Source organism: Loxodonta africana, chromosome 18, assembly GCF_030014295.1.
Source record: "Loxodonta africana isolate mLoxAfr1 chromosome 18, mLoxAfr1.hap2, whole genome shotgun sequence".
In the NCBI taxonomy this organism is placed as follows: Eukaryota; Metazoa; Chordata; class Mammalia; order Proboscidea; family Elephantidae; genus Loxodonta; species Loxodonta africana.
Genome location: NC_087359.1, coordinates 47,272,052 through 47,283,542, shown reverse-complemented (window position 1 = coordinate 47,283,542; position 11,491 = coordinate 47,272,052). Strand labels below are relative to the sequence as shown.

General features: G+C 38.3%; 1 pseudogene; it reads right to left on the bottom strand.

Moving 5' to 3' along the window:
• Window positions 1-6,868: 6,868 nt before the first annotated feature.
• Window positions 6,869-8,080, bottom strand: LOC100663993 (ubiquitin-like-conjugating enzyme ATG10; annotated as a pseudogene).
• Window positions 8,081-11,491: the final 3,411 nt, after the last annotated feature.

The window sequence follows — 11,491 nt, the reverse complement described above, 5'->3', positions numbered from 1 at the left end:
GGAAGACACAAGTTTGTTAGAATAAATTTTCATGTACAAATTCAGAGGCAAAAGTGAAGAAAAACAGTAGATGATCTTGGCTGTAGCAAAGGTAAGATGGTCAGTACTTCTCAAACTTTCCGGCTCACACACCTCTCTACTGACATTTGTTGCCATGAGGCCATCTACAGGGGTAAATCAAAGCACCCCAAGACAAATGCAAAATTTCTTTAAACTTCCATGTTTTCTAATAAAAGTTAGCTGTGAATTTTCCATTATACATGTAGTATTCCTAGATGATCTTTGGTAGGCTTTTAAGAAAATATATTGAGTTTGCAAAACTTATAGAAAATAGAGGATGGGGGAAATGTTTTCTTTAACTCAGTAAATGAAAGTTCTAGAAGACACTCACTTGAAAAAGAAATTGAGTTCTTTGGTGTTAAAATTATTTGATTGGGTTACACTTTTCCTGAATTGTTTTCTCTAAAGTTCAGGAAAATTTGCCTTGAGGCTGTGCCCTGCAAAGACAATACAGCATAAAAAGGTCTCTCCTCCCTGATTCCTACCTGATATATGGAGGGGCAGCCACAATTGCACTGCTGTTCTTTGTGTGTGTGATAATCTGTATAACAAGACATTTGCTATTTCAACATCCTTCACATGTACAATTCAATGACATTATTTGCGTTCACCATGCTGGGCAGCCTTCACCATTATCCATTTCCCCATTTTTCCAATGCTCTTAACAGAAACTCAGTGTTCTTTTTTTTCCAAGGGAATTAAATTGAATGTATATAAAAAGATCTCTATCAACTTCTGTAGACAAATATAAAGCAGATTTATCTCTAAAAGAATCTGTGAGAGATTACAGTACTCATAATATTGCCATGTTTATCTTTATATAAAGCTGACACTTACCCTCAAATATCTGAGTAAAAATGATGCTCCAGGAAGATGCATTCTTTATTCTGTAGCTTCATTGACCTCCAACATAGGACCATTTGAGAAACGTCTCCATGAGCAAGTGAGAGCTCCTTTGTTTTATCAACAAGCTCTTTAAAAGGAAGTGATGTGCTGAAGCATGGTTAGAATGGTCTTGTCCCCACACACTAGAGCAGAAAACTCTGAGGCAAGGTAAGAATGGAGCAGACACTTCCTGGGCATTTCTGGAGCAACCCTGAATGGAGGTCGTAAGTTTTTTCTCTGACTTTGTGTCTTTTTTCTACAACATGGTATCAAGGTTAGATTGGTGGTCAGGTAGTTTAAACAGCATGGTTTTGGACTCTTTGAGAAAGCTCTGGACTCCTGATCCTTCACTCCCAACCCAACCTTCAACCCAGTCATTGATTTCTAAAATGCCAGCATCATAGCTTCATTATTTTGTCTTAAGACCCTTCTATTAAGATTACAACCACTATGCCCTTTAAAAAGCCTTTATCAGTTAGAGATGCACACTGTAAGTCTTTACAGATGGATGAATGGACATGAAGTCTTAGCCTTGACTTAAAAAAAAATTAAGACACTCTATTTAATGGGACGGGGGAGAGGTAATATGGAGCAAAACTGGCAAACTGTTGGTAAGAAGGGTGATGGATGGATACATTAAGGTTCATTATACTAGTCTCTATACTTTGTGGATATATAAAAATTTCCATGATAAAAGTAGGATTAATAGTCTCAGAGGTACTCTAGTTTTGATTCTGATAGTTCTGTGTCAGTTGAGTATTTTTACTTTGAATGAACTATGCATCAGTGCTGATGGAAGGAAAGATATTGAAAATAAAATAACATGTGAGGGAATCTTATCATCTAGAAACACAGGCAGATATTTTTTAGTTCTTACCACTGTATATAAAATGTATTTACAATATACCAGATATGAAAATTTCACAAAAGGAGCATACCATCATCACCATCACACCATTCCCAGGTACCAAGTAACGCTCTTAGCTGCTTCTAGCAATTTATCTGTTTGGTGCAAACAAATTTCCATCCTTCTCTGAGAGCCAATGAGAGATTTGATAGGCACCAACACCTGAGGGAGGAGAGAAAGGCAACAATGATGGAAGAAGGTGCTGTCAAGCATAAGAAATGTTGAATGATGCAAAGCTTCTCTTTGAAAAATGTGCATGGTGTCTTATTGCCTATGAAAAAACAATTCAAACGTATCTGGAATTCACTAATCATCCAATAAGTTATAATTACCCCAAGAGTATGGCCCCTGATCACCCTTTTAACTCAGTACTGAAGTCACTCCTGAGGTTCACCCTTCAGCCAAAGGTTCTAAAACAAAATAAGATGAAATGGGTACACCAGTTCAGGGGCAAGGATGAGGAGGCAGGAGGTGACAGGAAAGCCAGTAATGGGGAACCCAAGGTCAGAACAGGAGAGTGTTGACATGTCATGGTGTTGGCAACCAATGTCACAAAACAATATGTGTATTAATTGTTTAACGAGAAACTAATTTGCTCTGTAAACCTTCATCTAAAGTAAAATTTAAAAAATTAAATTAAAATAATAAGGACCCATTCATTTTTTAAAGTATCACATTGACAAAGTTTTGTTTTTAAATTATAATACTCAGCACTATGGAAAGTTTGAAAAAATAGGTATATCACTGCTAGTATAACCTTTTTAGAAGACAATTTGTAAATATGTACCAAATCCATAAATTGCTTACATTCTCTGTTCTAGTAATTCATCTAGTAGGAATTTGTCTTAAAGAAACAATCAAAGCTATTTAAAAAGGTGGATGTTTAAAGATGTTCATCACAGTATTATTGCAATATTGATAAATTGTAAGTGATGTAAATGCACAACCATAACAAATTGGTTTAGTAAAATATTGTACCTTCATGTGAAGTTAAGTAATAAAGTCATAAATCCTAAAAAAAGTTTAATTATATGAGATTTTATTTTACCATGTGGGTTTTTTTTGTTTTTTTTTTTTTAGTGTTTTTGCTTTAAGGAGGGAACTTATAAAACATTTTGTTAAAGTATGTTATAAAATTCAAAGGGAAAAGAAGGAATGCATCTAACATCAAAACATTAACAGTGTTCATGGTGGCTATCTCTGGTTGATGACATTGATCAAACACATATTTTTTTATCTCTACAAATTTTTATATTTCCCATATTTTATAAATGGACATAACTGAGGGAATAAGTCAGTCACAAAAGGAAAAATATTTTATGATCCTGCTTACATGAAATATCTAAAATAGGCAAGTATATACAGAACAAAGTTTATTAGTTGTTACCAGGGGCAGGCAGAAAGATGGGGGAAAGGGAACTCATTGCTTAGGGGGCACTGAGTTTCTGATTAAAGGTGGTGGAAATATTTGAGAATGGATAATGGGGATGGTTGTACAACATGGTGAACACAAATAATGTCACTGAATTATACATGTGAACAATGTTGAAAGGACAAATGTTGTGTTACATATATACTTACTTCAATCGATTTTTTTAATTAAAAAAAGCAAAAGAAGTACTATAATGAGACTAAAAAAGAATAGACAAGAGCTGACAAACTTCTCAGTGTTGCTCAGCATCAGCCCTCTTAAGGGCTAAAGATGGCCCTGATGTGTAAGGGGAAGAATTCAGGGAAGGAGATACCTCAGAACACTGACGGAAAGGGAGAGTGAGGAAGAGGAGAGGAGAGGCACATGTGGTAGGAAAAGGTTTCTGCTCTAAACAAGAGAAGATAGAGATTCCCAACACCATCACCTACCTCCAGCCCAAGATAGCCAATGGGACTTAGGGCCTCCCATATTCCAGGTGACACTTCTCCTACTGCCCCATCCTCTCTCAGACTAGGACCACATATGGGCTTGTCCTTAAGGGAAGGGTCATTACTGGAGGGGGGGTAGGGGAGCTTAGATTTAATCCATGAAACAAAGCTTGGCCCAGGCTGCCAAGCACAAAGTAGCAATGGGAGTTATTAAAAAGTTGTGAACTGTTGCATCAGATGCACATAGTCATGGAGAGAGTGTCTTGGAGGTAAACACTGCAGAGGCACTGATCATGGGACCAAGACACAGAAGACTAAGAACCCACAAGGGAGATGAACTCCTGGGGAGGTTTAGGAAAGAACCAAACCCCTTGAGATTCACACCATGGGCAGTACAAGGCCTCCACCCTCTCCTACTAAGACAGGGAACAGAGGGCCCCCCAAATCTGCAAAGTAACAGGAAATGGCCCAGGGCACAGAAACAAAGCCTTCCCCAGGACAGTGGGGCAGGGTATCAGGAAACACCCCACTAACTTCTTTAAAGTTGTCTTTCAGAAACAGCTGGATAAAACCAGCCCCAGGGACATATGCAGCACATCCACTTGTGACTGCTGTGTGACCTTCTACCAGGGGCAGTGAGGGGCTGCAGCCAAAGCTAGGGAATCGAACTCAGCGAGAGAGAGACTGCACAGGCTTGACACCCCATAATAAGTCCTGCTACGATTCCCAGAGGCCTCCGGGGCAGGAGCCATCTTAGAAAGCTGCTGCGCGAGTGCCGTAGTTAACATATCCCCGCCTATGCCTATGAATAAACATGAATCTTTTTCCTGCTCAAGAATTTTAAAAAGCTCATGCAAGTCCTTTGTTCTGTGAGACGGGGGTAATCATAGCTTAGGCCCTCTGCTTGCAAGCCTCTTCAATAAAGCTTTTCTCCTGTGGAAAACTCTTTGTGTCTTACCTGCTCATTCTTGACCAGTGAGAGGCAAGAACCTTGTTTAATTAAAGGCACAGAAGCTACGGCAACACTACCACTATTGTAGTTGGAAAAGTGAGCTGTGTCTAGGACATGATCCAGGTCAGCCCCTCTGTAGAGTAAACTTCAAGCCTTTTTCAAGCATACTATTGCTAAAACACCTCTCACCCCAATCTCTGTAGCCACAGTGGCCTTTTCAAAATAAATTGGTTGAGGCCACCTTTAAGTCCCTGTTTAAAGCACTGTGGGGCTTCACATTACACTTAAGATAAAAACAGATTTCCTTAACGTGGCCTGAAATACCTGTGGGACCTGGTCTCTATTTGCTTCATCTGCCTCCTCTTGCAACATTTTCTTGATTTCTGTTTCTGTGGATTTGCCTCTCCTAAATATTTCATATAAATGGAATCATACGATATGTGACCTTTTGTGTCTGGCTTTGTTCATTTAGCATGATGTATTCAAGGTTCATCCATTTGTAGCATGTATTAGAACTTTATTCCTTTTTATGGCTGAATAAAATTCCATTGTATGAATATACCACAGTTTGTTTATTCATTAATCTGTTGATGGACAATTGGGTGGTTTTTACCTTTTAGCTATTGCGAATGATGCTGCAATGAGCATTGGCATATAAATATCGGTTTGAGTCTCCATTTTCAATTTTTTTGAATATATACCTAAGAGTGGAAATCCTTGGTTATATGGTAATTCTATATTTAAATTTTGGAAGAACTGCCAGACTGGTATCCACGGCAGCTTCACCATTTTACATTCCTACTAGAAATGTATGAAGGTTCCAATTTCTCCACATCCTCAACAACACCTGTTATTTTGTAGATGCCTTTTATCAGGCTCATGAAGTTCCCTTTTATCATTAATTTGTTGAATATTTTTATCACAAAAGGTGTTGGATTTTATCAAATGGTTTTTCTTTGTCTATCAACATGATGAAGGTGCCCTAGTGGTGCAGGTGAAAGGTTGGTGGTACAAACCCACCAGCGGCTCAGCAGGAGAAAGATGTGGCAGGCTTCTTCCGTAAAGCTTACAGCCTTGGAAATCTCAAGGGGCAGTTCTACTCTGTCCTATAGGGTCTGTATGAGTAGGAATTGACTCAACGGCAATGAGTTTGGGTGTGTTTTTTTTTACATGATCATGTGATTTCTGTTTTTTTATTTTATTGATGTGTTGTTGTTGGGTGCCATCGAGTTGATTCTGACTCATAGCAACCCCATTTGACAGAGTAGAACTGCCATATAGTGTTTTCTTCAACATATTCCTTCAATATTGCTACTCAAAACTTGAATTTTTTCTCCAGTTCTCTCAGCTCAGGAAATGCCTAGTGTCTTCTTCCCTTTTGGTTTTCTAACTCCAAATCTTTGCATTTTTCATCATAATACTTTAGTTTGTCTTCTCAAGCCACCCTTTGAAATCTTCTGTTCAGCTCTTTTATGTCATCATTTCTTCCATTCACTTTAGCTGTTCAACATTCAACAGCAAGTTTCAGAGTCTCTTCTAACATCCATTTTGGTCTTTTCTTTCTCTCCTGTCTTTTTAATGACCTCTTGCATTCTTCATGTATGATGTCTTTGATGTCGTCCCACAACCCTTCTGGTCTTTGATCATTAATGTTTAATGTGTCAAACCTGTTGTTAAGATGGTCTCTAAATTCAGTTGGGATATACTCAAGGTTGCACTTTGGCTCTCACAGACTTTTTAAATTTCTTCAGTTTCAACTTGAACTTGCATATGAGCAATCGATGCTCTGTTCTGAAGTCAGCCCTTGACCTTATTCTGACTCATGATATTGAGCTTCTCCATCAACTGTTCCACAGATGTAGTCGATTTGATTCCTGTGTATTCCATCTGGTGAGGTCCATGTGTATAGTCACTGTTTATGTTGTTGAAAAAAGGCATTTGCCATTAATAAGTCATTGGTCTTGCAAAATTCTACCATGCAAACTCCAGCATCGTTTCTATCACCAAGGCCATATTTTCCAACTACCAGTCCTTTTTCTTTGTTTCCAACTTTCACATTCCAATCACCAGTAGTTATCAATGCATATTGATTCCATGTTTGATCAATTTCAGACTGTAGAAGTTTGTAAAAATCTTCAATTTATTTATCTTTGACCTTAGTGGTTGGTGTGTAAATTTGAATAATAGTCATATTAACTGCTCTTCCTTGTAGGCATATGGATATTATCCTATCACTGACAGCACTGTACTTCAGGATAGATCTTGAAATGTTCTTTTTGATGATGAATGTGATGCCATGATTCTTCAGTTTATCATTCCTGCCATAGCAGACTGTATGATTGTCCAATTCAGAATGGCCAATACCAGTCCATTTCAGCTCACTAATGTGTAAGATATTGATCTTTATGTATTCCATATCATTTTTGATGACTTCCAATTTTCCTAGATTCATACTTTGTACATTTCACCTACTGATTATTAATGGATATTTACAGCTTTTCTTCTCATTTGGAGTCATGCCACATCAGCAAATGAAGGTCCCCAAAGTTTTACTCCATCCACACCATTCAGGTCGACTTTACTTTGAGGACGCAGCTCTTCCCCAGTCATATTTTGAGTGCCTTCCAATATGAAGGGCTCATCTTCCGGCACTATATAAAACAAAGTTCCACTGCTATCCATAAGGTTTTCACTGGTCAATTTTTTTTAGAAGGAGATTGCAAAGTCCTTCTTCCTAGTCTGTCTTAGTCTGGAAGCTCTGCTGAAACCGGTCCACCATGAGTGACCTTTCTGGTACTTGAAATACTAGTGGCAAAACTCCCAGTATCACAGCAACACACAAACTACCACAGTAAGACAAACTTGCCAATCATCATTTCATTCATCCTGAAAGGTGGTGTTAGAATAGCTCAGAGGTAGATTCAACCCAATAACTGGCCTTGGATTCATACTTAGACATGACATGATGTAGTTGACATTCCTGTTGATTTTTTGAGAATTCTTTAATACAGAAATCATCAATTCATTCATCTTGCAGGGAGGAAGTACAAAAAAATGGTTGCCCAAGTATTGGATGTTCCTGTTGGGTAATGGTGTCCCATGGTCACTGAAGAAGCCACGTCTGGTAGCACTCATTGACTCCTTTACATATGTCCTTCAGAGTTAAAGATCTTCCATCTAAAGAGATTGCCTTGAGGTAAAGCACTTGGTAGCTACAGGAATACAAGACATAATACTCATATTTAATCACTTCTGATGCTGGGTAGTCTCCATTACTTCAAAATCATTGGGAATAGTTCTGAAACCTCAGTAGGGAGGCATGTCTGTATGCTGACAGATGTTACTGGATGTGACCCCACAGTCCCGTTTTTCATGTGAAAATGTGTTTTGCACAGGTAACGATCAGAATAGTCAGTTTAGGAGGCTAGAAGTCTGAATTCAGGGCGCAAGCTCTATTGGAAGGCTTTCTCTCTCTGTCAGCTCTGGAGGAAGATCCTTGTCTCTTTTGAGCTTCTGCTCCTGGATGATCTTCATGCAGCTTGGAATTTCTCTTTCCCCATCTCTGCTTCAAGTTGCAATATTGAAAGATTCTATGGGAAAAATATCAAACAACTCAGGAAACATCAAGAAAAGATGGAAGGAATACACAGTCACTGTACCAAAAAGAATTTGTCAATGTTCAGCCATTTCAGGAGGTAGCATATGATCAAGAACTGATGGCACTGAAGGAAAAAGTCTAAGCTGCACTAAAGGCATTGGTGAAAAACAAGGTTCCAGGGATCGACAGAATATCAATTGAGATGTTTCAACTTCAGATGCAACACTGGAATGCTCAATCATCTATGCCAAGAAATTTGGAAGACAGCTACCAGGCCAACCTACTGGAAGAGATCCGTATTTGTGCCCATTCCAAAAGGTGATTTGACAGAATGAGGAAATTATCAAACAATATCATTAATATCACATGCGAGTAAAATATTGCTTAAGATAATTCAAAAGCAGCTGCAGCAGTACATCAACAGACAACTGCCAGAAACTCAAGCCAGATTCAGAAAAGGACATGGAACAAGCTAGACAACGAATAAGGAAGATTGCAGAAGAATTGCTATTGTTGTTGCTGTTAGGTGCCGTTGAGTCACTTCTGACTCATAGCGACCCTGTGTACCACAAAACAAAACACTGCCCACTCCTGTGCCATGCCCACAATCATTGTTATGCTTGAGCCCATTGTTGCAGCCACTATGTCAATCCATCTCGTTGAGGGTCTTCCTCCTTTCCAGTGACCCTGTACTTTACCAAACATGATGTCCTTCTCCAGGGACTGATCCCTCCTCCTGTCCAAGGCATGTAAAACAGTCTCACCATCTTTGTTTCTAAGGAGCATTCTGGTTGTATTTCTTCCAAGACAGATTTCTTCATTCTTTTGGTGGTCCATGGTATAGTCAATATCCTTTGCCAACACCACAATTCAAAGGCCTCAATTCTTCTACAACCTTCCCTATTCATTGTCCAGTTTTCACATGCATACCATGTGATTGAAAACACCATGGCTTCAGTTAAGCACACCTTAGTCTTCAAGGTGATATCTTTGCTTTTCAACACTTTAAAGAGGTCCCTTGGAGCAGATTTGCCCAATGTAATGTGTCTTTTTCTATCTTGACTGCTGCTTCCATGGGTGTTGATTGTGGAGCCAAGTAAAATGAAATCCTTGACAACTTCAATCTTTTCTCCATTTATCATGACTTTGCTTATTGGTTCAGTTGTGAGGATTTTTGTTTTCTTTATACTGAGGCATAATCCATATTGAAGGCTGTGGTCTTTGATCTTCATTAGTAAGAGCTTCAAGTCCTCTTCACTTTCAGCAAGAAAGGTTGTGTCTTCTGCATAATGCAGTTTGTTAATGAGTCTTCCTCCAATCCTGATGCCCTGTTCTTCTTCATATAGTCCAGCTTCTCGTATTATTTGCTCAGCATACAGATTGAATAGGTATGGTGAAAGGATACAACCCTGATGCACACCTTTCTTGACTTTAAACCACTCAGAATTGGTGCATTCGAATTACGGTGTTGGCAAAGAATATTGAATAATACCATGGACTGCCAGGAAAATGAACAAGTCTGTCTTGGAAGAAGTACAGCCAGAGTTCTCCTTGGAAGTTAGGGTGGCGAGACTTCGTCTCACAAACTTTGGAAACATTATCAGGAGGCACCAGTCCCTGGAGAAGGGCACCATGCTTGGTAAGGTGGAGGGTCAGAAAAAAAGAGGAAGGCCATCGATGAGATGGATTAACACAGTGACTGCAACAACGGGCTCAAACATAGCAATGATTGTGAGAATGGTGCAGGGCTGGGCAGTGTTTTGTTCTGTTGTACATAGGGTCGTTGTGAGTTGAAAACAACTTGACAGTTCAACAGCAACAATCTTTATGGGAGCAGATCACCGGGTCTTTTCTCCCTCAGAGCTGCTGGGTGGGTTTAGACTGCCAACTTTTGGTTCACAGCCAAGTACTTAATCATTTTGCCACCAAATCTCCTTATTGATATGATGTATTAATTTACTTTCAGATGTTGAATCAACCTTGCATTCCTGGGATAAATCCCACTTGGTCATAATGTATAATTCTTTTTATGTGTTCCTGAATTTGGTTGGCCAGTATTTTGTTAAGGATTTTTGTATCCATACTCATAAGAGATGTTAGTCTGTAGTTTTTTCTTGTGATATCTTTGTCTGGTTTTGATGTCAGGGTAGTGTTGGCCCCATAGAATGAGTTGGGAAATAGTCTTTTTCTATATTTTGGAATGGTTTGAGAAGGATTCGTGTTCATTCTTCTTTAAACATTTGATTTCTGGTTTCGTTCCATTATGATTGGAGAAGAGATGTTATATCATTTCAATCTTTTAAAATTGATTGAGGTTTGTTCTGTGGCCTAACATATGACCTGTCTTAGAGACTGTTTCTTGTGCACTTGAGAAGAATTTATATTTTGCTGTTGTTGGATGGAAGTTCTGTATGTCTACCAGGTCTAGTTGGTTTATAGTGTTACTCAAGACCTGTATTTCCTTGTTGATATTCTGCCTGGTTGTTCTATTCATTATTAAAAATGGGGTACTGAAGTCTTCAACTATTACTGTGGAAATATTTCTCCCTTCAATTCTCTCAGCTTTTGCTTCATATATTTTGGGGTTCTGTCGTTACGGCATTGGGTTTTATTGGGTGGGTTTTGGGTTGTTATCTGCATATATTTTTATAACTGTTATATCTTTCTGATGGAATGGTCCTTTTATCAATATATAATGTCCTTTTATGTCCCTTGTAACAATTTTTTACTTAAAGCCTATTTCGTCTGATATTAATATAGCCACTCCAGATCTCTTTTGATTACTATTTTCATGGAATATCTTTTCACTTTCAACCTATTTATGTTTTTGGATCTAAAGGGAGTGTCTTGTAGACAGCATACACTTGGACTGTGTTTTTCCAATTTATTTTGCCAATCTCTGTGTTTTAATTGAAGAGTTTAAATCATTTACATTTAATGTAATTATGATAAGAAAGGATTGACTTCTGCCATTTTGTTATTTGTTATCAATATATGCTATCTATATCTATTATCTATCTTATATCCTTTTTGTTCCTTGGTTCCTCCATTATTGCCATCTTTTGTGTTTGATTTTTTTTTTTTTTTAGTGTACCATTTTTATCCTTTTCTCATTTCTTATACTGTATATTTTGTAATTTTTTTTCTTAACGGCTACTTTGGGGATTGTTATATTAATTGTGTCCCCCACAAAAAAATGTGTGTCAACTTGGCTAGTCCATGATTCCCA